This window comes from Phaseolus vulgaris, chromosome 7, assembly GCF_051622355.1.
Source record: "Phaseolus vulgaris cultivar YP4 chromosome 7, ASM5162235v1, whole genome shotgun sequence".
NCBI classification, from domain to species: Eukaryota; Viridiplantae; Streptophyta; class Magnoliopsida; order Fabales; family Fabaceae; genus Phaseolus; species Phaseolus vulgaris.
Window position 1 is genome coordinate 6,916,901 of NC_143504.1, and position 13,182 is coordinate 6,930,082.

Sequence of the window (13,182 nt, forward strand, 5' to 3'; positions counted from 1 at the left end):
TAGATTTGGTTTCCAAAAATCTAACAACTAACGATGAGCACACACAGGACACCACACACTGGATACATCAATTAGAATTGATAAGAGCTTGTTCTCCCAATGCCCCCACCTTCCATCAACTAACTTATCACTACCACTCCTCATGCTCCTCTAATATCTAAAGATATTAGTTGTTGTCCTCCCTTTTCCTGCATCAAAAGAAAACACCTTCCCCACCTTCTCGGTAACATATGTATATGTCATCAATACATTAAAAACATATCAACAAATTTTATATATATATATATATATTTTTTTTTTAATTTTTTAATTTTTTTCTGGTTCAATATAGTCTCACATCTTACTTAGAAGTTCAAGGTTAATAACAATTTACATACACTTTCTTCTTTAATTCATCGAGTCGCTTTTAAGGATAAAACCATTACAGAGTTTCGAACTCACTACAATAAAATCATGAAATCGAAACTAATTTTAGAAACCAAATATAATTAGTTGTTATAGTGATTAAACTAGAGACCATTTTAGGGACTAAATAAATTTCTGGTTTCTAAATTAGTTTCTATTATTGTTAAATGGTTTCTAAATTGATATCTAATTAGCAACTAAGGTTTTTGCTACCAATAGTTGCTAATTAGATATCAATTTAGAAACCATTTAACAATAATAAAAACTAATTTAGAAATTGAAAATTTATTTAGTCCCTAAAATGGTCTCTAATTTAGTTACTATTGCAACTAATTATTTTGGTCTCTAAATATTAGTTTCTATTTTATGATTTTCTTGTAGTGCTCTACAACAAACAATATCTTGAATGTGATAATTGATCCTAGTAATGTCATCTCAACATAGTTAAGGTCGAAATATTGACATCGTTCATGGGAATCTAAAACTCTTTTCTTTAATCTTGGAGTACAAGTTTCTATTTATTTAATGATTTATTCAATATAATGATTAATTACTTTTTGTCTCTTAAAAATAGTTTTTATTTAATGATTTTTTTTAATTATATAAATAAATTTGAAAAAATAATTTATATTAAAAATATATTTTGAAGTTCTTATTAAATCAAATTAAACAGTACAATATCTAATTTATTAACTTAATTTATAATGTGAAGGAAATTGACCAAGAGAATCTTAGATCACTAGTACAAAATATGGAAACAACGACCCTTTATTTAGTGCGGCTTTGCGCTTAAACGCATTTGTAAAAAATGCGGTGGCATTTTTGTAATTAAATTGATTTACAAATGCGGTTCTATGGTAAGACCGCATTTGTAAATCAATTCGAATGATTTACAAATGCGGTCTTTACTATGACCGCATTTGTAAATCATTCTGAATTGAAGCGCGCCACTAGTTTTCACTTTCACTTTCGTCTTCTCCGCTCTTCGTTTCAACGTTCTGTTTCAGCTCTCCCTTTGCATTGTAAGTTTCAGCTCTCTCCGCTTCAACGTTTGTTTTCGTTTTTGTCATTGTCATTATTCATTTCCTTGGCATTGTCATTTCGTTTCCTAACTCGTTTTTGTCATATAGGTGGTTACTGTTCTATTGGGTTCGCCGGTTTTTTCTGCTCCGTCACTGCCACTGTCATAGTCGAAAACTTCCGCCACTGCCTGCGCCTTCGTCTTCGTCTTCGTCTTGTGCCTCTGCCACTCCGATCACCATCAACCTAAAGGTTGGTGTTGTATTTAATTTATATTTAATATTTTGAATTTATATTTAATATTTTGAATTGTTATTTTTCTGTATTATAATATATATTTAATTAATAACTAATACAACTTGAAATTTATAACTAATAACTAATAATTTATATATTTGTGTGTATTTTGAATTTTTGTATTATATAATTTCTATTTTCTTAAATTTATATTATATATTTAGTTAGTTGTTAATTACATTTTAATAAAAGTTTTATGTTATGTTAGTTATTGTTACTTTTAGAATAGAAATATCGTGTTTGGATTGAGTCCGGGGGTGTTCGACCCTCGGCAAATGTGTGAGATTGAATAGAATACTAATTATTAGAAAATCCTAACTATATTCCAGAATATATAATGGATCGAAGTTGGATTAATGTTGTTCGTATAAGTGATGAGTACGAAAGGGGAGTAGAGGAATTTATACAATTTGCGCAGCGTAACGCGATTATTAGTGGTCATGATGGAGCAAAGATCAGGTGTCCGTGCGTTAACTGTTTGAATGGAAGGATACTGGATGTGAATATCATGAGGGAACACCTGCTGTGTGATGGATTTCTTCGATCTTATACAACTTGGACATGGCATGGTGAATTATTAAATTTACCACGTGTTTCCGTAACTGAGGAATATGTGGGTTCTACCATGGATGAAGCAGTACACGATGATGGAGATGATGATCGATTGGAGGACATGATTCGTGATGTGGGAGCTGAGTGTTTTGCAAAAGCGCATGGATATGAAAGTATGTCAAAAGATGCAGAAACTCCTTTGTATCCTGGATCAACTAACTTCACACGGTTGTCGGCGGTGTTAAGATTGATGAATTTGAAGGCAATAAACGGATGGACTGATAAAAGCTTCACGAAATTGCTCCAGCTGTTGAAGGATATGCTTCCAGAGGGAAATAGTCTACCTAATCGTAATTACGAGGCCAAAAAGATTCTTTGTCCAATGGGTATGGAGTACAAAAAGATACATGCATGTCCTAATGATTGTATATTATACCGGAAAAATTTTGAATTGTTGAAAAGTTGTCCGAGGTGTGGGTTATCACGTTATAAGTTGAAACAAAAAGATGATGATTCTATTGATGACATGGAAAAGCATGGACCCCCAATGAAGGTTATGTGGTATCTTCCCATCATTCCAAGGATGAAGCGTTTGTTTGCAAACCCAGACGATGCTAAGAATCTTAGATGGCATGCAGATGAGAGGAAATGTGATGGCATGTACCGACATCCAGCTGATTCTATTCAATGGAAGAAATTTGATGATGACTTTCCAGAATTTGGTAAAGAATCAAGAAATATCCGACTTGGTTTAGCTACAGACGGAATGAATCCGTTTGGTAATATGAGTACAAATCACAGTTCATGGCCTGTATTACTAGTTATTTACAACTTACCTCCTGGATTGTGCATGAAGCGAAAATACATGATGTTGTCTATGATGATATCCGGTCCGAAACAACCAGGGAATGATATTGATGTTTATCTAAGTCCCCTAATTGAAGATTTGAAGTTAATGTGGGACCAGGGTGTCGAAGTATTTGACGGATTTGCTAATGAAACTTTCAAGCTTCATGCCATGTTATTTTGCACCATCAATGACTTTCCGGCATATGGTAACTTATCAGGTTATAGTGTTAAGGGTCACAAAGCGTGTCCAATATGCGAAGAAGACACTGCTTCTCAACAATTGAAACAAGGAAAGAAAACAGTATATCTTCGGCATCGGAGGTTTCTTAAAAGTCATCATCCTTACCGGAGGTTGAAAAAAGCCTTTAATGGACACCAAGAGGGTAGTGGTCCACCAACTCGATTAACCGGTGTTGAGGTTTACGAAAAGGTAAATAACATAGACCACACCTTCGGTAAGTCCAAAAAAAAGTCATCTGTGACAAATATTTGGAAGAAGAAATCAATCTTCTTTGATCTTCCGTACTGGTCGAGGTTAGAAGTCAGACATTGTATAGATGTAATGCATGTTGAGAAGAATGTGTATGATAGCTTAATTGGTACACTTCTTAACATTAACAGGAAGACGAAGGATGGTCTAAATGCTCGTTTAGATTTGATTGAGATGAACATACGCGGCGAGTTGGCACCCATAGAAATGGGTAAGCGTACATATTTGCCCCCAGCCTGTTACACAATGTCAAAAGATGAAAAATTAGTTTTTGTCAATGTCTAAAGGGTGTGAAAGTGCCACAAGGACATTCCTCAAATGTGAAGAGCCTAGTGTCAATGCAAGATTTGAAGTTAATTGGGTTGAAGTCTCATGATTGTCACATCTTGATGCAACAGTTGTTGCCGGTAGCTATCCGTGGGATCTTACCAAAAAATGTTAGACACACCATAACCCGTTTGTGCTCATTCTTCTCTTCCATCTGTTGTAAAGTCATTGATCCCTCAAAACTAGATGAACTTCAAAATGAAATTGTTGTTATCTTGTGTGAATTGGAAATGTTTTTTCCTCCGTCTTTTTTTGACATCATGGTTCATCTAGTGGTGCATCTGGTAAGAGAGGTTAGATTGTGTGGACCAGTGTACTTAAGATGGATGTATCCTGTTGAGCGGTATATGAAAATTTTGAAAGGTTATGTGAAAAATCATTATCGTCCAGAGGCTTCAATGATTGAAAGGTACATAGCTGAAGAAAGTATTGAATTTTGTTCAGAGTACATGACAAAAGCAAATCCAATAGGTGTTCCAGCTAATTCATGGCACCACATGCGTTCTACAACTAAATGTTTACGTGGTGTGAATATTGTAAGCAAATCTCGATCAAAAGTCTTGCAAGCACATTTGTATATATTGAATAACACAGATGAAGTTGTACCTTACATAGAAGCTCATAAAGCCATTGTGAAGGCAAATAACCCAAGACAAGCAGAGAAATGAGTCTTGATGGAACATAATAGAACTTTCATGCCTTGGTTTAAAGATGAGGTGTTCAAGGATTCAACGGCATCAGAGACCTTGACTTGGTTGGCTGCTGGATTGAAGTTTGATGTCATCTCATGTACAGCGTACGAAGTGAATAATTGTATATTTTACACGAAGTCCATGGATGAAAAGAGTACAGTTCAAAATTCTGGTGTTACTCTTGAAGCCGAGTCAATGCAGTTTTCGACTTCGAAAGATACAAATCCAGTACTTGGATCAATGGCATACTATGGGTTTATAGAAGAGATATGGGAGATTGACTACACTAAGTTTTCCGTTCCAGTTTTCAAGTGTAAATGGGTTGACAATAAAAGTGGGGTTAAAATTGATGAATTAGGATTCACACTAGTGGACTTTCGAAAGATAGGGTATCGAGATGAGCCATTTACAATGGTTCAACAAGCATCTCAGGTTTTCTATGTGAAAGATCCTACGTCAGAACATTGGTATGTCGTTTTACACGGGAAAAAACAAGGGGAAGCCATAGATGATATTGAATATGGTGAAACTCGTTCATTCACACCAATGATAACTAATAAAGATGACGATGTACTTGATGATGTACATGCAACCCGTAAAGACCACAGTGAAGGAATTTACATATAAACATTCAACCCACATGCAACATGTAAATAAACATTTAGAATTTTTTGTATTATTTTTATATGATTTTAATTTGATTCACATTAACTAATGTTTGTTACCTAATTTTTTTAACAGAGACATGGATGACGACCAGACTCCAAACAGACCTCGATCTGGACGAGGCAATAAAGGACCTACTAGATTGAAGCGTCTTGCATTGAGACGTGCTGCTGGTGAGAAGACACATGTTGACATTGACGTCAACACTGGAGTGGCTTTTGTCAGAAGTAATAATTGTCCCTAAGGACGGATATCGATCCCACAAAGAACAGTGAATTATCGAGTACAATATTCGCTAAATATAACAACAGAACAATAAAAAAGAGTTTGAAGTGATTATGTTGGCACTGATCAATAAGAAAACAAACAAAGAATTAGTTGCTTCAATTGGAAAAATTGGGATTAAGTTTCATCTCTCTCACTCTCATGTATTTTGATTAGCATGTTAATATTAAGTTCTTTAATTGAAATTGATGCCCGTATAAAAATCATTTATATCGATTCCTCGCATATAAAATCCTTAAGAATGTTCCCTAACTATCGATCCCTCGCATACTTATAAGAACAACTTAGAACGAAGCTCAGACGTTTAATAGCAATTAACATTTCAAGTCTATTCCTAGCACTCAAATATGTTAAGTATTGTTGTTTAGGTCCGAACCCTAAAAATACCTCCCGGTCAGATTTAAGATTCTCAATTTGTCACGGAGAATTAAAAGTAAAACAACAATACCAATAATCAATCAAGAACTGAATATTAATATATAAAATATCACCTCAATACATAAGAGTTTGAGCAGATTACTCCCAATCCCAAAGGGTAGAATTAGCCACACATACTTCTATCACCTTCCATTCTCCCAATTGGGTTACAATTCATTCTATGGTGTTTTCCTCTCAATCTGGCACACCAAGGTTGAGCCTCTAGCCCTCTATTTATCCTAGTTTTCTAGGGTTAGGTTGTTTATTGTGTCGCGCTAATGGGCTAAATGATAAAACATAAAAAGGCCCAATCTTTCTTTCTTTCTTTTTTTCTTTCATTCTGGGACCTTCTATCTTTATCTTTTTGGCTCAAATCATTCATCTTTAATCCAAATCTCCAATCTTCCTTAGAAATCTGCAATTAACACCAAATTTGGAAATAAAATACTCTTATTCAAATAAAGATCATAAAAAATGTAAAAAGGTATAAATTCATAAATTAGGGATTATTTTATATGTAAATTAGCAATAAATCCTCATAAGTGCCTATATTTTAATATGAAATATTACTGAAATTAGACACTTATCAGGCAATAAAGGACCTACTAGATTGAAGCGTCTTGCATTGAGACGTGCTGCTGGTGAGAAGACACATGTTGACATTGATGTCAACACTGGAGTGGCTTTTGGTCCTAAGGCAGATGAGTTTATGAGCTATCTTGGAGTTATTTCTCGTGAGAGGCTCTCCATTTTGATTAATTCATGGGATGAGGTTTCAGAGGTTGATCGGAACATGCTATGGGAGGATGTTCTGGTAAGCTTTACATTATTATTGTTATCATATAATGCTTTTTAATATTGATTAATTAATTTTAATTTGATGATGTTATTTTCCAGGCAAACTTTGACTTTCCTGATGTGGAACCGCTTCAATCAAAGATATTATCCAATATCGCACTTAAATTTCGTACCTTTAAGTCAAGACTGACTTCGAGATACATTTTTGGCGACCTTAAAGACGAAAATCCATGTTTAAAGTACCAACATATTGATGAAGAGACATGGCGTCTTTTTAGAGAAAGCCGTGAAAATGAGGCTTTGATGGTAAGTGAAGTAACTTTTTTGTTTATATAACATTAATAAGTTTATCTTATTTACTTCAGTTTGTTTATTTCAATTATGACAGGATCGTCGGAAGAAAGCTCAAGAGATAGCTTTGAAGAATCTTACCCCGCACGTTATGTCTCGTTCGGGGTATAGAAAACTTGAGCAAACACTGATGGTGGAAAAGGAGAAATCTCAACAGGGGACGTTGTCTGAGAATGTGGAAACAGGGGTCACTTCTCCTCCATCACCACCTTTTCGCCATGTAAAATGGAAGAGGACCCGAATTAAGAAGTCGGGTGCACCAAGTTCTGAGCAATCCGGGGTTATAATCGAAAAAATTGTAAGTTATTTTTGTTATTTTCAATTTTTTTAAAGCATTAATTATATTAATGATTGAAAATATGGTTTTTGTGTACTCTTGCAGGATTCCTTGGAATCCGACGGTAAATTTGTTGCTGAAGGTCGTCACGATATCCTGGTTGAAGCAATTGGACGACCTGAACACTCTGGTCGTGTTCGTGCCGCTGGACAAGGGGTCGGAATTAAACTTTATTTTGGAGTTTCAGAACGACAACCATCCTCCTCCTCCAAGAAGAGTAAGTTACGTGAAGAAATAATGGAGGAGATGAGAAAGGAGACTGATTTGATGTGGCTGGAGATGAAAAAGGAGAATGATAGAATGCGACAAGAGTTTCTATCGCAACAAGTTTGTGCTGAGCCGATTGAACCCCTTGTTAGTCCCACTCCCAAGAGCACAAAGGGGAGTTGTGCGGCTCCTCCAACATCAGGGGATGATATCAATGGGCAGACAGAGGATTGTGAGCTACTGGTAGTGGGCGGCAAACTTCCTCGGGTGGTGGCACTTGGAAAAGTCTATAAAAACGCCACCACCTTACATAACGTTCCTCTCTCCCCTGATGTGGCGAAGGTAACAGTTGAAAAAGTACGATTTCCTGATGCTCGTGTTCCACAACCTTCAGATGAGGTAACCACTGTGGCCGATGCATTTCAGACATTCGTTGCCTGGCCCAGAGAGCTCATTCGATCTATGCCCGAACCTCATGTAATAATTTCGTTTCATTATATTATTTTTTATTTATATTTATATATTACATATAATTTAATACAAATGTTGTTTATCTTGTAGAAACCTTTTCAGCCACCAAGTCCGAAAAAGAAGCGTGAGGTTCCAGTTGACGATCCTATGGCTTCCCTACGTCTCATTGCTAGTCAGATTGGCAATGATCCTTTTCCAGTTCCGTGGGATAATACATTTTTTCAAATCAACACTGAACTGCCACTGATGATTTACAACAAAGATTTATCAGAATTTATATCTGGGAAACAGGAGCTCAATATAAGTATAATTCAATTTTTTATGATGTAAGTATCTTTACCTATTATTCAATTTACTTTATGTTAAATTATTATTGATTATGCTTTAACTAAAAACTTGTAGGTTTTTGCATATAGTCTGTATCACTGAGGGGAAGGAAAATATGTATGGATTCTTAGATCCTGCATATACTAATCCCGTTGGACCAAACTCAACTGAGACTCAAGCCTACATCACTAACATCCTGGAAAAAGAGGGAAAACAAATTTATTTATGCCCTTATATTAATGAGTAAGTTTAATTATATGTCATCAATTATTATTATTTCATGTTTTAAATATTTACTAACTCTTTTCAATGATCATATAGGCATCATTGACAGTTACTTGTCTTATCAACCATTGATAAGACTGCTGTGTGGTTTTGTTCCCTACACAAGAAGATGCCCACAAAATTTAAGGATATCATTGATACGTAAGTATAGTATAAACTTAACTTTGTATGTTACTAATTAACCATCTACTAACGAGGTTTTTTGTATTAACCAGTTCATGGCGTGGATATAACATCCTAAAAGGTCGATCCAGTTCAAATAATTTGAACTACATAAGAGTAAAGGTTTGTAATTTTTTTCTTTCTCTATTATCATTGTTTATCAATATACTAACATATTACTTTTTATTGAATTATAGTGTAATAAACAACCAGGAAGCTATGAGTGTGGCTATTACATTATGCAATGGATGATTACCATTATAAGACTAGGTGTTAAAACTGGTTGGAAAGAGGTATATGTTAAATCATTTTTATAATTCTTGAACATATATATATCTAGAAACTAATTTATGTCAACTTTGCAATGCAGTTATTCACAGAAGAAACACCAATGAGTGAGGAAGGCATTTCATATGTTAGAGATTCTTGGTCCACATATTTCATTAATTTTTATAACTCTAGCATAGGTAAACAATAGTGGTTTTATTATATGTAATTTGATCACTTGTAAATGTACATTTTGATGATTTCAATTGATCACTACATTTATGTATTTGTCTGACTGGGTTTGATCATTATGCAGGTTATATAAATATATGGTTTCTGCACAAAACATAGTGTATTTTAAAAAAAAATCACTATTTACAAATGCGGTCTTGGTAAATGACCGCATTTGTAAATAGTGATTTATGAATGCGGTTTTTACCAAGACCGCATTCATAAATCCTAAACCCCAAACCCACTCCCTAATTCAGAATAATATACAAATGCGGTTACCTGAAATGACCGCATTTGTAAATGTGATTTATGAATGCGGTCATAGGACCGCATTTGTAAATTCCAGATTTACGAATGCGTGCTGATCAAATGCGGTTCTATAACCGCATTTGTAAATTGAAAATAGCCGCATTTGTTTTACATATCTGCACTAGTGGATGTCCCGCAATATAGAAAAATTTATCATTTTAAGTATTAAGTCTCAGTGTGTTTGTTTGATCTTGTTCATAACCAACTACGATTTTAACTTAGTAGTATATACTTCAACAAATTCATACAACCAATTAATACATACTATTTTATTCTTCTTCTAGTTCTCTTTATAATTATTTTTTTAATTATCATATTTTTTAAGTAATAGTTTGAGTATCAAGAGATTATTTTTAAAATTAAAAAATGGTGCGCATGCATATATCCTCGAGACTAATGCTAAAATATAAAGTAGAATTCATGGTCATTAAAAGAAATATTATTTCTTAATTGAAAAATGTGGAATATTACCATTTATTTTCATTATTTTCTTAATTTAATTTAACAGAAATTAAAATTTTAATATTTTTTAATACTAATTGTGTTATTGATATTATATATTTAATGACTTTGTAGATGATTAATTTTTATTGAAAATCTAATTCACTACGTTTTAGTAGAATCTTTCCTCCTCAAGTATGTTTTTAATTTAAGAATTATAAATGTATATTAATGATATAATTTATAATATTAATATAATCACACAAAAATATTTTCAACATTGCGATGCACAAAATAAGTTCTATACCTAAATGATTATACATAAATAATTTTGTATCATTAATATAATACTATAAAACCCTTTTAATATAAAATTATTATGATTAAAGAAACAACTGCAAAACACGTTTTTTGGGTATCAAAATATAAATGACTTAAGTAAAGTATTTTTAACATTAAAAAATAATTTATTCATATACTTAAAGAACAACCAACATTAAAATATTAAAGAAAATTTTCAAAACAAAACAAAAATAAATCATCCATATACTTAATTAATACTTGAATTTAAAAATTTTCATCAAGTAAATTTCCATTGTTGTTTCTTTCCATAATGAAAAACTAATTATACTGACAACATAATCCTTATAAAATATGTGTGTCTCAAACATTATATGCTGTAAACTTAAAATTATAGGGTATGTTACATTTTATTTAGTTGCAATTAAGGAGGCTTAACTAAAGTTGTAAAAGTGGATCATAACTCATGAAGCAAGCGATGTTATGAAGGTGAGAATAGATGATGTTTGAAACATAAGAAAATTTTGAAATGAATTTGGCAGCGCTGTCTGCGGAAGAATTTGGAAGACATGGCATAGTTATGAGTTGACTAAGACAAAAATTAGTGTGCTTGTAACTACCTTCTTCAAACTTCCTCTTTCTCCATGCTCTCAAGTCTCAACACGTGGAACTATCACTTTCTCAACACGTGGAACTATCACTTTCACTGTGTTTGTGTTCAAAGGAGGAGGTTTACTATAAGAACATCAAGAGAGAATAAACATGCTTGAAACTTTTTTTTATTTTTTTTTTCAATGTTGAGGAGATTTATGATGAATTAGGTATATAATTTCTTTTATCATTACTAAAAAAATATAAAATATTTTAGAATGCTCCAACTTTATTATAACGATTCTTCCACAACTAAAAAACAAGCAAAAAGAAAGAGTATTTTTTAAGTTATAATCAGTCTATACTTTCCACAGTTTACAAACAATTGGGTATATAATTAATTATAAATAAATATAATTGATTATATATTTAATATTTTATTCTAATTTCATTTTTTAAATAAACAATTAAAATAAACAATTAAATATAAATTTTATAACATTTTTTTATGTAAAATTTATTTTAACTATAATTTTTACTAAAATTTTATAAAATTTTAAAAAATATTTTATTTATAAAATTATTTTTTATATTAAAATATTTTTTAATTTTTAATTTTTTCGTAAATCAAATATCTATAAAATTTTCAGTTAATTTTACTAATTTTTTTCTATCTAGAAATTCTCATTTTCCATTTTTTTCTTTTTTTTTCTTCTTCTCTCTACTCTCTCTTCCAATCTAAACAAAGTCTTTGTTTCTAGATATTTATATTTTTGAGTTTTTCTTATAACTTTTATTTATTTTAATTTATATTTTATTTAATTGTTGATATTTTAAAATAAAAATATTATGTTCTATAAATATATTTTAATAAATATGATTTATAAAATTTATGTATGGATATTCCATGATAAATGCATGAAATAGAAATCAATTTTAGAAAAATAAATAATTAGTTACTATAATGACTAAATTGGAATCCATTTTAGAGACTAAATAAATTTTTGGTTTCTAAATTAGTTTCTATTATTGTTAAATGATTTTTAAATTAGTATCTAATTAACAATAAAAAATTTTGCTACCAAATTTAGAATATAAATAATTGGTAGTTAAAACCTTGGTAGCTAATTAGATATCAATTTAAAAATTATTTAACAAAATAGAAACTAATTTAGAAACCATTTTTTTTAAATGATCTTTAATTTAGTTATTATTTCAACTAATTATTTTGGTATTTAAAAATTAATTTTCTATTTGATAATTTTGTTGTAGCCAAATTTGTATCCAAAACTTAAATTCATGCTTTCCAATTAACCGAAAGTTTATATATATAATTTGATTTACTTATTCAGTGGAGTCATATTATTCGTGATAATTTCTTTACGTATTTTATTGTGTGTTTATTTTTATTTAATACTTTATTTTCTTATATTTAATATTTTGAAAAAAAACATTTAAATATATTTCTTTCAAATATTGATAATAAATAGGGATGAATATACTATCCAATCCGTCTTAAAAAGTCTTCTCCCTACTTTTTTCGCAACTCGTCCTATATCCCTGAAAAATATTCCTAGATTTATTTTAAATTTTTAATTAAAATTATTTTAATTTTTAAAAAAATATAAACTCAAGTAAATATAATTATAAAGTATAGTTCAAATCAACTTACATGAAGAATATTAATACAAATAAATTTAATCTTTAAAAAATAAAATTAAATAAGTTTTGTACCTGTATGGACAAAGAGGGTCCATATAGTACCTGAAACTGGTTTTACAATTACTAACGTGTCGTTAATCCTTTGGTTTCTTACTTCAAGTCTCCTCTCTTTAAGGCTGATACTCAGTCGATTGAAGGGGTACTTGCGATTGCACTCTGACGCTCAAGTCAGTGTTATAATTTAAGTGTATTATAGTAGAATGTGAAAAACGTATCTTACACCTCCGCAGAGGGTTTTATTTATAGTGTTAGTTATGGACCCTATGATGGAATATATATATATATATATATATTAAATTTTAAAAATTTCTTCAATAATAATATTTTTATCATCAATAACTTTAATTCGATTTTTTTTAAAATAACCAAATAAAAGTAACTAT

General features: G+C 31.3%; 1 long non-coding RNA gene across 1 annotated transcript; it reads left to right on the top strand.

The window, feature by feature from the left end:
• The first annotated feature begins 8,991 nt into the window (after positions 1-8,991).
• Positions 8,992-9,444, top strand: LOC137830128 (uncharacterized). Its single transcript, XR_011084159.2, has 3 exons — positions 8,992-9,061; positions 9,136-9,231; positions 9,309-9,444. It is a non-coding gene; the product is annotated as an uncharacterized LOC137830128 (long non-coding RNA).
• Positions 9,445-13,182: the final 3,738 nt, after the last annotated feature.